A 23914-nucleotide genomic window follows, 5' to 3' on the forward strand; every position below is an offset into this window, starting at 1 on the left:
TGATTGCTAAGAAGTAAGCGCGCCACTCTTCGCTTGATGACACCAGATACTTCGTTTTGTCCTCATTCACCCTCAAACATATATTTTCCGATTCTTTCTCTAGTTTGGAGTAAGCAAAATTTACGACGCAGGTGTTCATGCCGCTGATCTGAACATCGTCAGCGTATGCCCATACTCGCACGCTCCTATTGAACATTGTTCCCGAGCGGCTAAGTTCTGCAGCTTTTATTATTTTCCCAGGATAATATTGAAGACATTTCTTTATCCTTATCGTGCTGTACCCCTAATGGTGTCTGTTATCAGAAAACCAGAACTTACAGGATATTTTCCGGTAAATGGTCATAAAAATCGATAACATTCTACAAAAAACTTAGGGGAGTGTTTTTATCGCTACAACAACAACACTTGCAACTAAATTTTTGTATATCTAATACAATATGCAGATCAAAGTTTAGCTGAAAAAATGCGAAATGCGTTTCCCCCTGGGAGTTTGCTTTTCGCAATTACGAGTTAAGATTCTTTGTCTTTAAGAACGGGGCTCACCGGGCAATCCCTGGTATAATAGTCGGACGCCTTTTTGAGGATGTCTTCGAGAGCCTTTTCTCACTCCTTTTCTTCGTTAAGCTGAACTCCTAAAAGCTGGATTTCTTCATAGTGTTTACGGAGATCACCTGTTAAGTTCCTGGTAGGCGGGGTTCTTCAATCGGATATCTGTTGGAATGCTCACATTTCTGGGTACACAGCAGAAACTGTTTGTTCATCATTTCCTTTCTCTCCTTTATGGGGAGTATTCTCATTTCACTGTGTAGGTGATGTTCTGGAGACATAAGAAGACATGCCAGTATTTTTGGGTGTAAGACAGTCGGTTGCGTGATGCTATCGACGTGGATGGCCAATATGGTCGACTTAACTTTAGAGTATTTTCCTTCTGTTGTTAGTTGGGATCTCCCAAGTATTTCTCATATACACGATGTGTTGTTGTTGTCGATAGTACTTTGCTGTGTTGTTGTGTTGACCAAGCAAAAGATCTGCACTTTTTATTGAAACATACACCTTAGCGGCAATTCAACATTGCAACAACAACAACATTGTTGTTCTACCAAAATGTAAAGTAAACAAAATTGAGAAACGTAATGCTTATACTCGCATGCGCTCAGTGGTGAATTTCAAGGCATTTGCACCACCAGCGGGAGCATGCGGTGAGAGCGTACACTTGTGCTATGTGCAACACGGTACACCGGTTGTTTGAGATTTTTTTTGTGGCAAAATTGTTGCTTGTATTATATTTGTGATTACTTTCTTGTTTTTGTTTTGTGTTGATTAGTTTTTTTTGTGCGCCTACCTTCAACATGGTGATCTTTACTTTTCATGCTCTTGTGCAGCTATGGTGAAATTTGATTTTCTAATATTTTTGCTTGCTTTTTCATGAACGTGTTTATGTTGGTAGGGCGCGTGTGTTGGTTAAGGTATTTGTTGTTATGTTTCGTATGCTCCCTCTCTCTCTTTGGGTTGTCTTTGCTGCAACAGCAGCAGCATTTTTGTTTGTGCCTTTTTATTGTTTGTTGAATGCCACCACACTTGCTTGAAGCATTTTGCCCAGGTATGGCATGCTCAGGTAGAAAAGAAAAACACCAATTCAGTTCTTCGTGTGTTTTCGTTGTAAAATCAGTGAACGTTTAACGTGAGCGGAGGATTTCACGTGCGGGTGCCGCGTTTTTTGTTGTTGTTGTTTGTTTGTCGCTATGAATGTGATATTAAAACATACAACAATACAATAGTTACTATCATACATATGTATATGTATGCATACATATATCATTAGATATGTAAATAAGTTTAGTGCAACAACAAGTATGCTTTGTTAAATTGGAAAATCTAATGAGTGCAACAACAAATATAAAAACGAAGTAATAGCAGTCGGAAATATAAAAGTAGCTATGAAGTTACAAACCAATTGGAAATAAAACCGCGCGTTTTTACAACAAACAAAAATGATGTGAGATTTGGTCATTAATGCAGCGCAAAGCTTAGGGCACTTATTGCGCTTTTATAAAAGTTTGGAAAAATCTTCAAAAAATTGTGCGTTTTGTTACACAAAAATTAATTACAAAAAAAATGTTATGCGAAAGTGCGCTTAAATGCTAACAACTATAAGAATTACAAAAAAAAAAATAAAAATAAATTATTTGAAAAATCTAGCAAGTGTAGTGCGATTTTTTTCTGCTAGAATGATAATTTGTTATGAAAAATAAGCAATTTTCTTCGTGTTGTGCGCGTGTTAAAATTGTGTTGTATAATTACATAAATAACAATAAACAGCTCGTGAATTCTATACAATTTTGAAGAACTGCAAGTTTGAGTGTTGCAGTTTCCAGCGCTAAAAACGCGTACGTTACGCTGTTTTCTAAAAAAAAAAGTAAGATCTCATGTCATTATGCTAAAATATTTGAAGTTGATAAATATCAAAATAAAGTTATAACTTCTTATTTGCATATGTAATATTGTGTATATCTAAAAATATTCACTAGTCACGTATGTATGATTGTATGTAACAAACATATGTAAATACACGCTTTAGGAATTTGAGCGTTCAATAGTAGCAGCTCACAGTGTGTATAGCAAAGAAAATATATAACAACAAATAAAACAAAATAATACAAGAAACATAGCAACCAAAAGCAACTACAAAAAAAAAAAAAAAAAACAAGTGAAAAGAAATATTTTTCAACAAGTCAAACGAGTTCTTTGCGCTGCTCCAACTGCTGTTTGTACGCCCTGTCACTGCCCCTGCCAACTGCTGCCGCTCTGTTGTTTTTGGTGCTCTCCAAGCAAGTCCAGTAAATTTTTTTTTTGTTTTTCGTAAAGTGGTCGGTTAGCAGCGTACAGCATATGCAGCATATAGAAGCAGCAGCAGCCAGCAGAAATGCCATTATGGCTAACCTCTTACTGAAATAATTTTAATTTTCTTGCTTAAGATACACACAGAAACGAACGTGTATATGTATGTGTTAGAAAACCGTTTTTCCAATTGCATACAAAACGGTGATTTTGAGTTAGATGTAGTATGTTGAAAAAAGAAAGAATTACCTACCAAATTGTTTTGATGTTTTACATTTCGAGAATTATCGAATGTTGTAAGGGGCAGTGTGCAAAAATATTAGATTTTCTCAAATAATATTTATGTGTGTGTGTTTGTTTTGTGTATGTACGTAATAAGAGATGGTGAATATGTGTGCAAGTTTGTTGCAGGTGATTTGTGTTGAAAAATATGCCCTTATTGAAATTGAGACAAAAAAAAACTTCTACTTTAGATTTGACATTCTTTAGAAAAGCTTTAACTCCGTGTAAAATATTTGAAGTTTCTTGAGCGTGCTGCGGATTTATTTAAACAATGTAAGAGAAGAAACTTCAGAGCATAACACGACTGTGACTACCTTAAGTTAGCGCACTTGATGCAAAATAAATCACTATTACAGAAACCCAATTTAATTGTTTTTTTTTTAATCTTCAAATTGAAATTGTTGTCCGAAGAAAGGTTTTCTAGATCAAATTTACAACACTTGCGCAATTAATATCATTTCTATCAGTAACTCAAAACAGTTAAATATAATGTATATATATATATTGTATGCATTCAAAAACTTTAAAAACTGCCACGCACAGATAGTACACCTATTGCTTTGTAATAATTTTCAAGCAAATACAAAGATTTTTGAATAATAATTAAAAGTCAACGTTTATTTTTTTAATTTTAAAATAATTTCAATTTTTCTATTGTTCATACTATTATTGCTAGATAAAGGTGTTGTGGGCAAGATTTGAGTATGCTGACCTATGGTTTGCTTTTTACCAACTGTTTATCTCACTGTTTGGACACATTGGCAAGTATTGCATAGTTTTCTGGCCCATTATTATCTGCCGACCAAACCAATAATTTTATTTCTTTAAAGTTCGACGGTAAGTTGAATTTGGATGGAATTGTAGAATCAGCCTCATCATCTCCCTTGCTGCTAAGCAGTGAGGGATTTTGTTACCTCCATAACCTAAGTGCATTTCTCTGTACAGCGCTCTCAAAACCCTCCGTCATAAGCTGAATTTTTTCATTGCATTTTCATTATTCCCACCAGCCTCCAAATCATGCTAATGCGGAAGAAGTTTTTTGAGTTTTTGATACCCAAGATAAAACGGGCCCAGTCAGTATTCGGACCTTGACAAGTACGTAAAAGCGGTCTCTGTGTCTCGCAGCCATAGATTTTTTTCGTGTGTTTTGATCATTAGATAGCCAATAAGCTAGGTGAGTTCTTTCCATTCTTCTACCTGATAATACAGATATCCGTAGACAAGGCGCAAAGAAGGCAATCAACCTCTCTAATTTGGGAAGCGTTAAATCGAAGAGACTGAATTTTCTGACAGTAGCTCTTTCACTTCACTTTCTTTGAAATAAATGTATCGTTATGAAATTTGGTACACGACTCACTTTGATCACGAGTAATGTTTCCCATAAAAAAGGGAATGATTTGAATGTAAAAAGGCTTCCTTTTTATGTATGAAACTTTTCTCAGCGATGCAGTTTTTCGGTTTTTGCAGACTAAATCTGCATAAAATATATTAAAATTGGGCGTGGCGTAAGTGAGTGTTGAAAGTTTTTTCGTTAGCGATATCTTGAAAACGTTTAAAGATATAGTGATGAAGTTTGGTACGCACATTTTTAATCAAAAGATTATCTGCTCTGGATAAAATTACGAAAATCGGTTAGTAACCATGCTCACTTACCATATAAAACTAAAAGAAAATAACTTTTTTCGGTCAAGCATGGTAGTGATATTTCGGCAAATTATAAAGTTACAATACTAAATTTTGATGAACTATCTCGCGAGGATGATTTAAAATACATATTGTACAAATGCAATAATGAGCTTTGCAACGCTTACTTAGACAGCTAAACCTTTCAAGAAAGCTTTGCGGCGTTTTTCGGCAGCGATATCACGAGAACCGTTGAAGCTATAGTGATGGAATTTGGTGTGCATATTTCCTTTTAAAAAGTGGAGCGCTTCCACTGTAATCACGAGAATTTGTTTATATCCACTCACATTAACTGTATAATAATACTTTGCTCTTCCCCGGTACTTACCGCCGCCAACGCACCTCTCATGGAACTTTTCTCTCGAATATCACAAGAACCTTTCATTTAATGTTGGAGCTTTATTTTTGTTTGACAAGAAGGGATTTTACCTTTCAATTATGGCAACGAACATTAACGTGGTAGGCAAGATGCAATTTTGATGACTCGTTGGATAAAGGCTTTATATAAAAAAGCCTTGTCTCAGATAACCTAGCTTATTTTAAAGCTTAACACAGTCATAAATGAACTCACTTAGCCAGAATTTCATAATAATTAACTTCTTTGAAAAGTCTTCACTGCATTTGTAAAAACAGACACATAAAAACTTGCTTTGCGGGCTTTTCAATAAGCGCCATTACTATAAAGATCTTCCTTACTTCACTTTAATTCAAACATTATTATGAAACAATTTTTATGCGATAAAACTGATAATAACTATGTCACTGCTCTATTGTTTTTTCGGAAGCGCCTTATTTTACATATTTACATCGAACACAAAAGAAGCGCCGGCAATTTTCAAATTTCCTCAATTGAATGTTTCCTTTTTTATTTTGGATAATTTAAGAAAATACTTCCAAAAACTTTGATAGTAAAGCTATCCCAAGCAAAATTGAAATCGTGTTCAAAAAAATTTAAAAATTCGCGGAAAACCAAGACGAACCTATACTTTCTTTCAAAAGAAAGTTTTTATTGCTTTCGTGTGACACATTGACACATTGTTTACAAGGCGTTGTATGGAAAATAATCAAGAAGAAGCAATCAGCTCTTGCGATAATAACACCTGGTACTAAATTCGCCTTGCGGGAAACTACGAAAATTTCAAATATTGTATTTAGAATTTATTGCATTTTTGAGTTTGCAGCTTTATAGCTCAGTCAATTTTAGTATAACCAAATATAAGTTATAGGTCCCTCAAATTCTTATTGATTCTTGACAGATTTTTTCCGAAAAGTATCTTGTATTTTCTTTCATACGTAGGGCGCAAAGCTCTTTTTTTATCAAACATTCTACGGAAACATTTTTCAAAAATCAGTTTTAATGTTAAATATTTTAGTTAAATAATTCAAGAAAAGTTGCCCGACTCGTGGCTAGACCCGCTGCTTGACCAAATTCAGAATAAAAATTCAAAAGACTTAAGAACCAAACTCGATTGAAGAACAATGTTTGATTTCTACAATGTTTGATTTCTAGTTTTCGGATGAAGTTTGGCCGCTTCGTAACAGTGTCAATTGGGAGCGCCAAAGGAGAGCAAGCCTATCTCCACCTACATCTTTAAACTTAGTTGAGGTCTCTAACTTCCTTTGATTCCAAACAACGGTGACGATTTAAATATTTTCTTGGTCAGAGCGTCTTTGTCCATTCGCATAAAATTACCTCGCTTATTATTATACCTTCTTTGGTACTAGCCGTCGGCAACGCGGCCGTTGTGTGAAATTGGTCCGATTCGTGGTAGTATAACACAATACGTGTCCTGACTTGTGACTGATGTGAGCTTTTCGAGTGAATGGGTTCTTAAATTGAACATCACAGTCATGTGCTGACTTAGGGATAACTTAAGTTAAGCCAATTCACTTTGAATGAAAGTCGATACGCTCACACATTTTTTTTATAAATGCTCTTCATTAAACGTGATCATTCCCATAACAATCCCTTTCTTCATCTTTCTGGTCGTTCCATAACTTTGAATTGTTGTGGATAGTTTGAATCGATGCACACAATATTCGATTTTCCGAAGTTTAGGTTGAATATATTTGCAATATGATCGATTGCATAGGCATGCTTCGTTTGAAAACCCCAAAGATATTCCTTTTGAATTATTGGTCATATCGACGAAACCTTGAACGCAATAATGTGCACCGTAGACTGCAGATTTTTTTAATTTTTGCCCAATATTGGTTGCTTTAATCGTTCTTATAAATCAAAGTTTTCTGCCATCAACCGCTTTTCTAGGTTAGTGCAGGGAGGTCTCCGTACGACGTGTCGACAGAAAAAAATGAAATTGCAAACAAAAAGAATTAAGTTTTTTACCTCGGAACCCTGTTCTCACTAAAAAACTGGTTTTAACGCTTCAGCATGGCGTTTGTTCAATTGAAAGATCATACGATATGATTTTTCGTTATTGATGGATGACAACACATCACGTAAACGAAATGTAATATTGATTTTCCACTATCCGATATTAAGAATATGATGAGCGTTGTACTGTAGAAACGAATGTTTTATCAATTCCATGAATTCAGACATATTCTTGTAAACACAAGTTGACTAATCCCGTTCGAAAATGAATTTTAGGTTATGTTGAAATACAGTCAATTGGCGCAGGTTATTGGATTTTCTGAGCATTAACTAATAAAAAGTTTTTTTAAAATGTTGTTTCAAAGGACCAGTTGAACTAAGCGAATCTATTTTTTTATTTTCTATGAGAAATGTCGCGTAATAACTTTACCTTTGATGGCATTTTTTTAAGTTACAATATATCATAAGTCTTACGAGGCTTTGAAAAGCACATTCCTGTTAGTTGAGTTAAATTAAAAAAACGTTTAAGTGATAAATAAGGAGTATATAACTATAAGAAGTGAAGACCCATTGAAGTATTTAGTGTATAGATATTGGTATTCGCTTCGGGATAAAAATATGTCGAAAATATAAACAGTTGTTTTTCATTTGTCGGCCTATTCGATTTGCATTACTGTTAGTTGGAAACCAGCTCGAGGACATAACAATAATTTTTTGTCAGTATTGTAAAGGTGTTATATTTCTTTTTAAATGAAAAAAATGTTTAATAATGATTAAAAGAAAAAAAATTACAGTCACCAGCCATAGCTGGTGAGATATATACATTTCGAAGGTTGCTAAAGTCCAACTCGTCAGACACGCTTGGCTTTGCTGCGTTAATCATTCCATTTCTATATCAACAGCTGTATCTGTAAAATTTTTGTAAAAAATGCAAGGAGCGATAACCTGCAAATGGATTTTAGGCCGAGCTTCTCCTGCAATTTGGGTCATGCTCCTTTTAATTTTTCCTACAAATTGGCGGGACGGCACCTGTATGGTTTATGCCGACTCCGAACGGCATCTGCAAGGCAAATCAATTTTCAGTGAAAAGCTTTTATGACAGAAATGAACTCGGAGTGCTTGTCATTCTCTGCCAAGGGGCGACCCCGCTTTGAAAAACTTTCTTCTAATTTAAAAAAGTTTGTTTTTTAAATTTTTATGTTGCTTTGCACGGGCTTTAAATCCAGGATTTTCGGTGTGGTATTCGGAGACCTGAGGAGTCATTGTTGTTGTTGTTGAAGCAGTACTTCTCCCCATCCAATAGGTGCGTCTTTTCACAAATCGTCATCAATTTCCTCTAACGGGAGTCCAAGAAAACTTGCAGTTTCAGTAGGTGTGAACCATAGTGAGAGTGGTGTTAGAGGTGTTGGTTCCACATTACAAATGAAGAGATGGTTGGTGGCATGTGGGGACACATTGCAAGCAGGACATGAAATTAATATGAGCGAAACCAGACCAGAAATTTTTGCAAAGCAAGGCGGTTATCAATTTTTTTCGAATGGTTAGCGAAATGCTATCGAGGTGCTGTATTCAATTTACCATAGATAACAAAGTTTATCAATGAGTTTCAAATTTGTTGTCAAGAATTATTGGATCATTATCGCAAAGTAATCGATTTATCAACGAAAAGAAATATAATATCATAGAAAAGTTATAGAAGTGTAGTCAAAAAGTTATTAATTTGTTATTTAAATTTATCAATTTGATATGGAAAAGTGATCGATATGTTATTAAATTATAGATTTGTAATAGAAAATTTATCTATGTATGTGTTACCGCAACCTTTTCGTAAGTTTATTGACTTGTTATAGAAAAGGTATCGATAATTAATAATAAAAAGCTATCCATTTGATCAGGGACCGACGACAAATCTCTAACCAGTATTTAACAAGCCATTAAGAGCCAATAAGAAACCGATGCCTTGGTGATAAGAAGGCGATAGCAACGAAGAAATATATTTTTACTCCAAACTAGTGTATTGAGTGAGATCTGTGGTATACTGCGCTGACCTGGAAATAAACAGATCATACAAGCTGTGCGATCACTGTATCACTTTTCCGGTGAAAGCACTAGCCGTGATCAGAGCTGTAGAAATAAACACTTTTCCGCCGGTGAGGGTTGTATAGCAGTACCAAATCTCCCTCCAAGAAACCTTCCGAATTAAAGTTCTTGTTATGTCAGTGCTTCATCTTACTACTCATTAACCTGGGCCGTTCCCTCACACTCTGTTCTTTAGCCAATCAAGAACTATTTCGCAGAACTTGATCTTGACGGATTGACTTTGTATCGTCAGTATCGTCTTGACGTTTCACAACAGTACTGCGCGCTGGCTGGAAATCACCCTTGCTTGAAATCACCCTTGCATTCTTTCTGGAAAATGCCTTCAGTCGTTTTAGTGCGTCCATTAGGTTTTGTCAATGTCAGTGTTTTCCTCGCAGGTACCTTTGGTTTTGATTTGTTTGGCCCATTCATTCCATCAAACCTTGCCCGATGTGCTGCCTTTGACTTTTGTGGTTTTTGTCGAATCTCTTTCACCAGCACTCGATTACTGCTGAACCCTTCTTCCAAACTGAAGTTAAGTGGCACATCCTGGTTCCCAAAGCGCATAATCTTTCTCGGCATATCGATCCTGATGTCATGGTCAACTAAGAAGTCCACTCCCAATATGACCTCATCAACGATCTCCGCCACAACGAATTTGTGTAGAACCATGACATTCCCAATTAAGAATTCACAGATCACTTCTCCCTGGACTTGGTTATAATCGTCAGTGACCGTACGCACCCTTGCTCCAGGTAAAGGTTTTACTCTCCTGTTGACCAAGTCAAATCGGATTAAGGAAGGAGATGCGCCCGTATCTACAGTCAGTACACGCTCCTTGCCATCGAAATTCCCTCTGACGGTAGGACTGTTTGATTTTCTTCCAATTTGGGACACAGATATCACCGGACAATCAATAGCTGGAGATAGATCTCGAACTCTACATCTTACTCGCTCTTGCTCATCCCCTCCAGCTTTTTTATTAAAACCACTCATGCTGTTGCAACCACTAGGATCAAGATCGCAATGACGTGCAATGTGACCGGGCTTTCCGCATTTGAAGCATTTGAAAACTCTCTCACTCCGCTTTTGCGATCTTTCAGCGCCTCCAATATTGCGTCTACCCACTCTGACCTTTCTACTTCCACACGGCATATTTTGAAAACTGGCTTACAAAAAGCGAAGCTGTTTCCTGAATCAGAGCTTGTGGAACCGTTTCTGCAAACGTTGCTTTGTTTCGACGTCCCGTATGCCATTTATAAAGCTTTGAATCTTTACCCTTTCAGTGTATTCCACGGTTGCATCCGCATTCGCTAAATGTGCAAGCCTTTAAACATCCGACGCAAACACTTGCAATGTTTCACCGGGCCTCTGGAAGCGGTTCAGCAACTCCATTTGGTATGTCTGTCTTCTATGCTCTGTTCCGTATCGCCTATCTAGAGTGCCCATCAATGCTTCATAACAGTTCCGTTCGTACTCTAGCATCGTCTGTAAAATCTCAGCAACTGGTCCTCTTAAAGCCACGAACAGTGCAGCAACTTTATCTTCGGCATTCCAGTTGTTCGCTGATGACGTCTTCTCAAATTGGAGCTTAAATACCTGGGAAGGAACAGAACCATCAAACGTTAGAGACTTTACCTTCAGGGTAGACGTTGACGTTATTGGACGGTTCAATTGTAACTCCTGAATACCATCTTTTAAAGCATTATCTCGGCCTCCATTTTATCTTGTCGACCACTGAACCCTTCCTCAAACTGCGTTAGTTTCTCTCTGTGCTGAAATTTGTGTCGATATTTCTGATATATGTGCCTCTTGTGCTTCAATTTTAGATGTTATACGGTTCTCTTGCGATTTCAGCTGAGATGCCATTTGCAACGACATTTCTGAAATGCGTGCCTCCTGTGCTTCCATCTTGGATGTTACTGTCGATGTTTGAGCAGATATTGCAGCCAAAATCGTGTTCAAGTCTGTGCTCGTATCTGCCTGCGATGTTTCATTTTTATACTCAGTTGAGCAGAGCTCACAGAGTATATTAAGTTTGATTGGATAACGGTTGGTTGTACATATATAAAGGAATCGAGATAGATATAGACTTCCATATATCAAAATAATCAGGATCGAAAAAAAATTTGATTGAGCCATGTCCGTCCGTCCGTCCGTCCGTTAACACGATAACTTGAGTAAATTTCAAGGTATCTTGATGAAATTTGGTATGTAGATTCCTGAGCACTCATCTCAGATCGCTATTTAAAATGAACGATATCGGACTATAAACACGCCCACTTTTTCGATATCGAAAATTTCGAAAAACCGAAAAAGTGCGATAATTCATTACAAAAGACAGATAAAGCGACGAAACTTGGTAGATGAGTTGAACATATCACGCAGAATAGAAAATTAGTAAAATTTTGGACAATGGGCGTGGCACCGCCTACTTTTAAAAGAAGGTAATTTAGAAGTTTTGCAAGCTGTAATTTGGCAGTCGATGAAGATATGATGATGAACTTTGGCAGGAACGTTACTGCTATTACTATATGTACGCTTAATAAAAATTAGCAAAATCGGAGAAGGACCACGCCTACTTTAAAAAAAAAATTTTTTTTAAATAAAATTTTAACAAAAAATTTAATATCTTTACAGTATATAAGTAAATTATGTCAACATTCAACTCCAGTAATGATGTGGTGCAACAAAATACAAAAATAAAATAAAATTTCAAAATGGGCGTGGCTCCGCCCTTTTTCATTTAATTTGTCTAGGATACTTTTAACGCCATAATTCGAACAAAAATTAACCAATCCTTTTGAAATTTGGTAGGGGCATAGATTTTATGACGTTAACTGTTTTCTGTGAAAATGGGCGAAATCCGTTGATGCCACGCCCAGTTTTTATACACAGTCGTCCGTCTGTCCTTCCGCATGGCCGTTAACACGATAACTTGAGCAAAAATCGACATATTTTTACTGAACTTAGTTCACATGCTTACTTGAACTCACTTTATCTTGGTATGAAAAATGAACGAAATCCGACCATGACCACGCCCACTTTTTCGATATCGAAAATTACGAAAAATGAAAAAAATGCCATAATTCTATACCAAATACGAAAAAAGGGATGAAACATGGTAAGGTAATTGGATTGTTTTATTGACGCGAAATATAACTTTAGAAAAAACTTTATAAAATGGTTGTGACACCTACCATATTAAGTAGAAGAAAATGAAAAAGTTCTGCAGGGCGAAATAAAAAACCCTTAAAATCTTGGCAGGTACTACATATATAAATAAATTAGCGGTATCCAACAGATGATGTTCTGGGTCACCCTGGTCCACATTTTGGTCGATATCTGGAAAATGCCTTCACATAAACAACTACCACCACTCCCTTTTAAAACTCTCATTAATACCTTTAATTTGATACCCATATCGTACAAACTTATTCTAGAGTCACCCCTGGTCCACCTTTATGGCGATATCTCGAAAAGGCGTCCACCTATAGAACTAAGTCCCACCCCCTTTTAAAATACTCATTAACACCTTTCATTTGATTCCCATATTGTACAAACAAATTCTAGGGTCACCCCTGGTCCACCTTTATGGCGATATCTCGAAACGGCGTCCACCTATGGAACTAAGGATTACTCCCTTTTAAAATACTCATTAACACCTTTCATTTGATACCCATATCGTACAAACGCATTCTAGAGTCAACCCTGATCCACCTTTATGGCTATATCCCTAAATGGCGTCCGCCTATAGAACTATGGCCGACTCCCTCATAAAATACTCTTTAATGCCTTTCATTTGATACACATGTCATACAAACATATTCCAGGGTTTCCCTCGGTTCATTTTCCTACATGGTTATTTTCCCTTATGTTGTCACCATAGCTCTCAACTGAGTATGTAATGTTCGGTTATACCCGAACTTAACCTTCCTTACTTGTTCTCTTTAATTTTTGTTGTCTCCTCGCCATCAAGAGAAAATACATACTCTTCCACGTGCTTGAAGTTCGATTTTAAAGCCGCCTGTATTCAATCGACGGCTCTCATACTCCTTCTTCAGCTGCTGGATCTTCAATTCACTCCACTTTTCCATGTCCAAGTTGTATTCGAAGTCTTCGGAATTTATTCAAAAATTCCTCTTCTGACATCATTTTGTAACGAATTACTGCAATTCCGCTTATTCCAAATCTTCTGCTATCGTTCGAATCGCTAAACTGTTGAATAAATAACTCCAATATTTAATAATGCAAAATGGCCTTTATTAAAGTACTTCACAATAACACTTATAACTCGCAACTAATAGCTTGCTTAAATGAAACTGATAATACTGCTATTGCTCGCTAGATAGCGTCTTAAATCCAAATGATCGTCGCGCCTCTCCTGTTGCTGCCTTCTATAGTGTTTGGTTTCCTCGTTGACATTTCTAGGCTGTTCTGTTCTAGAATCTACTAGTTGGTTATCTGCTATAAGTTTCTCAGCTATAACTACAGAAGCACAATTTATATAGCTTCTCTCACATGCGCGTTTATTTGTGAGCGACACTTCCAAAATTATAACTGCATATCTCAGATAAGATATCTGCATGTGTTTATGCGTTGCTTCTCCGCTGCGTATACGTACATATGTGTAGACATAATGATTAATTTGGTTATGTGCATACAAGTCGCTGCTTAGCATCGCTTAGAGATGACGGGTACTGTGTTGCTAATATTCGTAACAATATATATGGGGTTCCAGGGAATATGGTATTAGATGCGAATGAAGAAGCGGGTTAGCTTGCTAAAATGGGCGCATGCCTCGAAGCTTGATTGGAGATATATTAAGAGAAGGCGAGAGTTGCATTGATCAAGCGGGACAGCAGGGACTTTCAAGTGTGGCTGATCTGTGTGGAGGTCTTACAACCTTAGACTAACAAACCTAGTACTATCATTAAAAAGAGAGTATCGTAAATTCAGGGAGGGAATTCAGACTGGACACAGCTTTCTCCCATCACAAGTCTAGGTCACGGAAAGATGATGTAGAAAGTGCGGTTTGGAGTAGGAAACGATTGAGCACGTTTTTTGCTCGTGTCCTGTACTTGCCAGGCTAAGATTACAGCAATAAGGGGTGACACAGCCATATCTCCTAGAGAGCATCTTTTAGTTGCCAAGTGGAGAAATTTCATAACATTAGACCTGGCGTTTGGTGGGGGTTTTCAGTTTTTTGGTCGTTGGGCAAACTTCTGGTAACAATATGGACTCATTGAGGCTATGTGAGGTCCTCATGGACTAGTTCTACCTTACCTAATTAATCCACTTTATTAATGCAAGCCATATACTGCAAATACATGTGTATGTATAACAAACATTGTATGTATGTGTACGTGTAGTAATGTTCGATGAAAAAGCCACCTTCCTTCTTCTCCGCTCTAATAATAATTACAAAATTGAAGTGTTCAAGTAAATGGTGTGCATCGTAGATCTAACGATTTGAACGTTTTTGAGGTGAATGAATGCAAGGTACAAATCAACAATTGTACACACATACAAATATCAAAAAAAAAGGTCTATATACATTTATATGTATGCGTGCGTGTTTTGTTGTACTACTTGGTTATATGAAAGGAAGGAAAATTCGTGTATTGTATTTTTTTATGCAATTCATGGAATTGATTGTATTATATTTTGGAGTATTTTAATCGACAGATACAATACAATGGATTTATGTAAGTGCCAACAAACAAAAAACAAACACATATACATACATAGAAAAAACGTGTGCTTAAAAAAATACACATCAGTATTATGCGCGTTATTATGTGTAAGTCTTCGATGTAAGTAAATGTAATATTCGTTGCGGGAAAATCTAATCGAGTAATCGTGACATGTGTGCCATAATGGTTTGAATTAAATGCGTGTTCTTTTTGTAATCATTTCAGTTTTCACAGTTTCTTACGAATGTTATAAAATGTGAAAGAAGAAAACTTTATAGATTAAATTTCTGGGGATAACTTACCTAAGGTAAGTTTTTGTTTTTTCATTTCAGTTTTGAGGCCGCTAATTACAAATTCTTTGCATGTTTTAAAATAGAAATTGAATTTTAAAATTTTTTTGAAGATTAGTGTGGCATTTTGTCACGTTATTTTTAGAAAATGATTTTTAACAGAACGTTTATGATTTTATGTTTTATGTGTTTTATGGAAAGTTGTATGTTATAACATTAGATAAAAAACATCTACTGAGCAAACACGAACCTCTTAACGGCATACGATATGTTTCCAAGATGCATACTGACTTTCGAAAAACGTCGTAGGGGTTGCGTATACATATATATGTATAAGCCAATTGAAATAAGTGGATTACCTGAGTTAAACCAATTTTACGTTCGATTGAATGGTGTGAAGCACACACAACGAAACCCAATACTTTGTATCACATTTACGTAAAATAAAAGTAAAGTAAATGTGTTAGTGGCGTAGCCAAAAGTTTATTGTACGACGATATTGAAAAAATCCCTTGGGGACCAAGACCGAAGGTATAAAATAACTACGTCCTCTTTGCAAATATTTGAAATTTTCTAGGCCCCACACCGCTAGATGATTCTAGATCTGAAAATTTTTTTAGTTGTGTTGTCTCCTTTCTTAGCACATTCGGCCCCTAATACATTCAACTCTACTGGGGCAATGTAATATATACATTTGTTTTTAAAAAAGAATAAAAAAGAATGTTGTGAGTACTGAATCTTTAAAATATTTACAAAAATGTTTAAATAGGTACCCACTCCTTTGGGCATACACCTCCCATGAACGAACAAAAGTTGTGATTGTGTTGATTTTCAAATTAGAAGAAATCCCAGGTTGGGTCAAAAAAACTTGTAAAAGTGTGTCTCTTAATTTAAGGTTATATTGGCAGGGTCCCAGTATTATTTATTTTTGATATTTGTGAATACATCAGCTATTGTTTTTATACTCAGCTTTCTGTACACACAGAGTATATTAACTTTGATTGGATAACGGTTGATTGTACAGGTATAAAGGAATCGAGATAGATATAGATATCCATATATCAAAATCATCAGTAAAAAAATTTGACTGAGCCATGTACATCCGTCCGTCCGTCCATCCATCCGTTAAAACTTGAGTAAATATTGAGATATCTTCACCAAATTTGGTACACGAGCTTATCTGAGCCCAGAAAAGATTGATATTGAAAATGAGCGAAATCGGATAATAACCACGCTCACTTTTTATATATATAATATTTTGGAAAACACAAAAAACCTGATTATTTAGTAAATAATACACCTAGAATGTTGAAATTTGACATGTAGACTGATATTAGAACTCTTGATAAAAATTAAAAAAAAAATTTAAATGGCCTTGGCACCGCCCACTTGTGATAAAAACGAATTTACAAATATTTTTAATCATAAATCAAAAATCGTTAAACCTATCGTAACAAAATTCGGCAGAGAGGTTGCCTTTACTCTAAGGAATGCTTTGAAGGAAATTAACGAAATCCATTAAGGACCTCGCCCACTTTTATATAAAAGATTTTTGAAGGGATCGTAGGCGAAAATAATAAGTTATATCTTTGCAAAAAAGAGCTTTATATCAATGGTATTTCATCTCCCAAGTAGATTTATAACAATAAAAAGGAAAAACTTCAAATCTAAAAAAACGGGCGTGGCACCGCCCCTTTTATGACTGAGCAATTTTCAATATTTCGGGAGCCATAACTCGAAGAAGAATTAACGGATCGTAATAAAATTGGGTAAACAAATTTTCCCTATAGCAGAAAATATTTCTAGTAAAGATGGACGCGATCGGTTAAAAACCACGGAAACTTAGATATAAAACAAGTTTACAAGGGTCGTAGACTAGAATAATAACCCATAACTTAGCAAAAAATAGTTTTGAATCAATGATATTTCACTTATCAAGTTTTATTGAGGAAATTTTTTTTTTAAATGGGCGGTGCCACGTGTTATGTAGAAAAGTAATTTATCTGAAATGAAATGTACTTAGACACCTTTACTTGTTTATTTTAACTTGGTATTTTTAAGATTAAATTTTTTAAATTAATATGCCATTATGAAAAACTCTATGCAAATAAGGCATTTCTTTGGTCTATTTTTAAATATGTGTTTTTAAAAATTTCTTGAGAAATAAGTAGGTATCAAATTTTTGCTTATTCTGTAGTTGACGTAGTCCATCTTGTAACACAGAGAATAAACTCATTCAGTATTATGTATGTGTTTGCATGATTTCCCCAAAGCGTCCCCTAGCGGCAAGTTTCTTTTATATACTCCTGCACTCACAGCACAGATTATAAAAGTATTTTAAGAATAAATTTATATGCGATACACTCCTTTGTAAATGAAGTTAGTTTTCTTAGTCTTTCGTTAGATTAACTGTGCGTTTCGGTTTTTGGAAAATACATTTTTTACCTTAAATATTTTGTTAGCTTGAAGCCCCGTCGCACAAGCACTTTTTCATATAGATGGGATTCACACAATCTTATGTATTATGAGCAGATTGCACGTATTTTAATGGAGAACGGCGGATCGAGCGGCACTAGCGCCATGTAACATGAAAAAGCAGCCATCATGCAACTTTTGTTGCAAGCAAAGCATAAGAAGAAGAATTTGGAAAAGGTGATTTCACACTTTGCAACTGAAATTATTTTTCCCACTTGTTGCAACTTTTCTAAAATTTTTCACTGTTAAAAACTTCAACTAAACAAATGAATAAAACACAAAATATGTAAGCAAGTATTTTTCTTGTATGGTTAGAATGTTTATAACAGTGCATCGCGAAATTTAGTATGTGAATGTGCAAGGTGAAATAAACTTCAATTGCCAAAGTCTGAATTTTCTTTATATTTACAAACGCAACAACTTGTTTGATTGTGGCGATGCTACTGGAATGCATAAGATTGCGTTACACTCATCTATTCGGAAAACTTCAGTGTGTCTCGGCCATTAAGTGTGTGGTTTAGATTTTGATGAATAAAGTTTGTATCTTAAGTCTTCCATCAAAACTGTGCTATTCGGATTTTTAATGAGTTTGTTTCTTAAGTCTTTTGTTAAGTTATGCGTTTTGTTTTAGGTAAACAAAGCTTGTTGAATAAAGTTTGTTTCCTAAGTATTTCGTACAGATCGATTCGTTTTTTTTGAGAAATTATGCGCGATTTATAAGCGCCCGCTTCTCATACTTAGCATAGACTTGGCTTGACTTGAGAACGGTCCCTTACGGCTATGTTCAATGAGCTTTGCATGTAACTGATAATCCAACACTTAAATAATGTGTAAGTAAAGTGCTCTCTGTCTGCTATATCTGAACTATATATCTACTGAAAGAAAATACTTTTTTTTTGTTAAACGCACCATTTTCCGCACATGTTTTCATGTAGCGTGTAAAAATGGTGAAATCTCTACAAAAATATTTGAATGTATGCACCCACATTGGTTTATAAAATATATTCATAAAAATAGCTTTCAAATCCTTACGCCGTGAATTTTTACTCTTTTAATTCATTTTCTTAATAAGATTTTCCTAGAGACTCAATTATGATGCGCTAAGCTTGTTTGTTTTTATATGTATATGTATGCATTTGTTGGTGTGCGTATGTGGATTTCTTAAGCATAATATCAATGCATTGACATTTAATAGAATTGTATTGCTTGAATGTGGGCGCCAACTAAGAAATCTTTATGACTTTTATTGCCAAATTATTATTTAATTTTCATTGCATTTCAATTGAATTTCGCATTTAAGTTTTTGCTCTTAACTACTTTATATGAGTGTTTATAGAAGAATTTGCAAAATTTTATGCTCACGCTATGAAAACTTGGGTGTAGTTTCTAATATTTAATAAATGCTCTATTATAAGCTTTTTATAATAATTTTAACGAACCCTTTCATGGGATTTTTATGGAAAGCGTAGATTTTTATGACCAATTATACTTTTATTGTTAAACAATTTAACTCTAACAAACTGAAACAAATTGAAGAGGTGTTTAGCTAGCAGATGCTTGAATGGTATTATAACGAATACTGTACAAAACAACTTTATAAAAAACATAACGCAGACTTTCGATTACAGACCAAGGAGCTGAAATTAATTTGAAATCAAGCATACCTCTTTATTACACTTGATTTGGATGACTTCGTGAACTGAATGTAGGCTGCGCGTGATCTCTTTGAAAGTGTTTTCACTGCTGTTTGCAACTCTCTATCCTGGGCGCGCAAAAAGACCGATCTAGCGGCAAGAAGGCATTGGCTTAATAACTCGCTACAAAACGAGTTGTAGTTAATGGCGGAGACACGAACCTCTGTGCTACGGCGTGATGTTTAGTTTTTTAAACTATATTTATGTTATATAGCTTTTGGTTTTAAAGTATTTCGTGGGTTACTGTGCGATTTTGCTTTTGGAATATTAAGTTCGTTTACTAAGTCTTTCGTTAACTTAACAGCACGTTTTCACTTTTAGCAAATCAAGTTCGTTTCTTAAGTCTTTCTTAGGATTGACTGGGCAATATTGATTGTAGCAAATAAAGTTCGTTTCCTAAGTCTTTCGTAAATTGAACAGTACGATTTCACTTTTAGCAAATAAAGTTCGTTTTTAAATTTTTCGTTAGATTAACTGTGCGATCTTATTTTCGGCAAATTAAGTTCGTTACCTAAGTCTTTCGAAGGCGCGTTTTATTTTTTGCTAATATAGTTCGTTTCTCAAGTCTTTCGTTAGCTGAACAGTACTATGGCGTATTTGGCAAGTAAAGTTCGTTTCTTAATTCTTTCTTTGGATTAACAGTGCGATTTTATTTTTGGCAGACGAAATTCCTTTACCAAGTCTTGGGCGAAAATGAAGCCTCCTAAATCTTCAGACGATGTACTTTAGAACTTATGTATATTGGAATGATTTTCTGTCATCCATTATCAAATTATTTTTCAAGAAAACCGGTTTCAGGGTTGTGCCATCATCAGTGTGGATTTTCGTTTTCATCTGTTGTTGTCGTTTGTCTTGTATTTATAGTTCGTAGGTACATGAGCAGGTTTTGCCATAATGGAGGTGTGTGTATATGTATTTGTACGTGCTATGTGTTCATTCAGAACCGTGGGTGGTTTTTACTTACCGATTTGTATGTCTGATTGAGGCGGGTAAAAGTCAGTAATTCTAGTCCTTTGACCTTATCTGGGGGTTTGTTGCTTTGGTGCGTTTATCGGTTTGTGATTATTTATTGTTGTGTGTTGTCTGTTGTACCTGTGTGTCTATGATGTTTGGTGCTGTAGCTTTCTAAGTTGCATATACATCATGTGATAAATGCACTGCAAACGTGTTAAGAGATGCGCGTAATGTTACTGTTGTTGAAGTTACACAACTAGTAGAAGTTTTTCTTAAATTAACTAAATAAACAAGTGAAAAATTACTCCCTAAAATTTTTAAAGTCTCCACTACTACTTTTGCAACTCCACATCTGTTTATAAAAAACAAAAAATGTGTATAGTAAGCATTTGCCCAGATAATTCAAAAAATATTACCCATTATGCCGGGTGTGCGAATGACTTGCAACAAGTGCAACATTTCAGGTTTCCTTTGCCATCTTTATACACAAAACAACAGTAATAATAACATTTTATGCACCCATTTCATTTCATTCTATATATTTGTGTGTGCTACACTGTATGTAATTGCACATTCATTTGAGCGTCTTACAATGTTCTTTGCTTTTTTTATTTGTAGAAAATTTTTGAAATATAGAGTTTCGCATCAACATTGTGTCAATGTGCCCTGCACCACTTTCTCACCACATCATGGAGCTACATCCACTTTGGTACGACTACCAGCACACAGCAAATGTTTATATTGCCGGGTTCCTGATAGCTTTATACATTTTTCTTGTTGTTGTTTGTTACTTTTCTGTTTGGCAAGTTGCTGTTGCAAGTGTGATAAGATATGAGAATACTGTCAGTTGGTGTTGCAGTAATGCGTTGCATGATTACGCCACTATTGCTTGGCTAAAGAAGTTTTTCCTTTTGTACACATCATACTGCAGGAATGCTTGTTGTTATTAAGCCACATCTACTATATAGGATATATATATATAAAGCTATACATACTAAGCGAAGCTAACAACTGCTATAATAGTAACAATATTAACTTATGACGATATGACAGACATCGCAATTATGACGCGCATAAATTGAACTAATTAGTATTATTAAAAGACGATTTTTGTATTTACAGATATTCATAGCTACAACTTTAAAGGATTTCCTGTTTTTTATTGCTATTTGTATAAATATTAGTCACTGTTTGTACTATCGTTGAAGCCTAGTTTCCTTTTAAGAGATTCATTTTAATCGACGGCGTTTAACGGTGTTCCAATCATTCAATTTCCAAAAGAATATCCAATTGGTGGGACCATGCACAAATTCTCATCAGTATCCTCTAATGCAAGTTTGAAGAGACTTGCTGTCTAAACAGGGTAGGACCAAAGGAATAACATTGCAGTTGATAAAATGGTTGGCGTCATGTGGGGACATGCTATGCACATGACATAAATTGTGTAAAAAAATAAATCAATGTAAGGCGCGATAACCTCCGAAGGGATCTAAGGCCGAGCTTGTCTTCCAATTTGCGTCGTGCTCCTCTTTATTTTCCCTACAAATTGGCCGGACGGGACCTACATGTTTTATTCCGACTCCGAACGGCATCTGCAAGGTGGATGAGTTTTCACTGAGAGGTTTTCGTGGCAGAAACACACCCGGAGCGCTTGCCAAACACTGCCGAGGGGCGACCCCGCTTAGAAAAATGTTCTTCTAATTGAAAAACCTTATTTCTAAAATTTTGATGTTGCTTTGCCCGGGGTGTGAACCCAGGGCATACGGTGTGGTAGGCGGAGCACGCTACCATCACACCATGGTGGCCGCATACATAAATTGTGTAAGTCGCAGTTAATTCGGGATAAGCACGAGTTAAACCTATTAGAGTATCCAGATCAAAGTTGTGCTAGAGTACCGCGCGTCTCCCTGAAGAGGTTTCTTTCCTTAAATGCGCGTTCCGCGTATTTCTCCTTGAGGACGAAATTCACCAGGCAATTACTGGCATAGTATTTCGACAACTTTTTTTGGATTTCTCTGAGGGCCTTTTCATGCTCCCTTTTTTCATAGGGCTCAGCTCTAGCGTGTTCGATTTCTTAGAAGTGCTTAGGAAGGTAGCTTCTATACTACCTGGAAGGTCTGCTAGGATGCCCAGGTTTCTGGGTATTCAGTAGGAACTGCTTGCTCAGCATTTGATTTCTCTCCTTTGTGGGGAGCATTCTCGCTTCATTCTGTGAATTATATTATGGGGACATAAGATTACATCCCGTGGCAGTTCTGACAGGCCTACAGTTTCCTACAAGCTTTTTCTGTTAGGCCCGTGGACCATGTTGAGGATGCGTAGCATACATGCGGCCGGCCAATTGCTTTGAAGTTGGTTATGATCGAATCCTTATAATTTCCCCAAGTGCTGCCGGGGATTTTGTTGCTGCTCTGGACTTTAGATACAATTGCATCTACATGCTCGCCAAACTTTAGATCCAGATCGAACGTCACAGCCAGTACATCAGCCTTGTGTACGTTATAAATAAGTCCCCGAAAATTGTATTGGCGATAGTCTCGGTTTTCCCTAAATGAGAAAACTCGAAAGGTAGGGAGATAGTCGTTGATTTTATAGTATAGCTCATCAATAGGTGGAACGAGACCCCTTGTCATTATCGTGCAGTCCTCGTCGTAGGACAAAATGAACTCTTACTTATGTGAAAGAGGGCTTCGTTATATAAAAGATAAAAAAAGTCATAAAAGTCGCTGTTTCCAAAAAATATGCTGTCTTCAAATAAGTGACTGGTTTCCAAAAAAATATTATTTCCAAAAATATACTACGCTGAAAATTATTTACTGGTTTAAAAAAATTTATTGGTCTCAAAAAAGTTACTTTTAAAAAAGGCGTTGTTTTCAAAAAGTATTTCTTTTCAATTAAGAAGCTGTCTTCAGTAAATGATTTTAAAAAGTCACTGCTTTCAAAATAGTAACTGGTTAAAAAAATTTACGGCTTTCAAAAGAGTTATTGAAAGCAAAAAAGGTACTGGTTTCAAAAAGTAGCTGAATTCAAGAAGGAACTTGTTTCAAAAAATATCTTGTTTAAAAAAACTGACTGGTTTAAAAAAACTCCTTTCAAAAAAGACACTGTTTTCCAAAAAGTCAATGTTTTCATAAAAGGGGCTGTTTTCCAAAAAGCAGCTGTTTTTTTAGAAATATCTGTTTTCTAAAATGAAGCTGTCTTCAGCAGCTGGTTTCAAAAAAATAATCCGTCTCAAAACAGTCACCATTTCCAAAAGGTAACCGGTTACAAAAATTAACCAGTTAAAAAAAAGTTGCAAATTTTGAAAATTTAACTTGAACAATGCCATAACTTTTTCAGGCCCCAGTATTTCTGGCCAGACAGCACAGCAACAAACCAATCAACGCAGACTTATAAAATTACCTTTTAATAGAAAGAAAGAAGAGGAATTTAAAACTTAAGCTTCTTCATATTATTCAGTTTTCGTGAACAAAAGAGAGTCGAATAATTGGCTGAACAACATTGTATGCTAATTTTTCCATGTTTTGTAATTGAAAGTAAAAAAAATTAAATTTCCTGTTTTGACTTAAACTATTCGTAGACAAATAA

At 35.6% G+C, this 23914-nt stretch overlaps 1 protein-coding gene across 1 annotated transcript in view; it reads left to right on the plus strand.

Annotated features, from left to right (window-relative positions):
* The first annotated feature begins 2117 nt into the window (after positions 1–2117).
* The window catches only part of ds (dachsous cadherin-related 1), a 609128-nt gene continuing 587331 nt past the window's right edge, over positions 2118–23914 (plus strand). Inside the window, exon 1 of the mRNA XM_067766860.1 lies at positions 2118–2416. The gene's annotated coding sequence lies outside the window, so the exon portion shown is untranslated. The remainder of the gene's footprint in view (positions 2417–23914) is intronic.

Source organism: Eurosta solidaginis, chromosome 2, assembly GCF_040869045.1.
Source record: "Eurosta solidaginis isolate ZX-2024a chromosome 2, ASM4086904v1, whole genome shotgun sequence".
In the NCBI taxonomy this organism is placed as follows: Eukaryota; Metazoa; Arthropoda; class Insecta; order Diptera; family Tephritidae; genus Eurosta; species Eurosta solidaginis.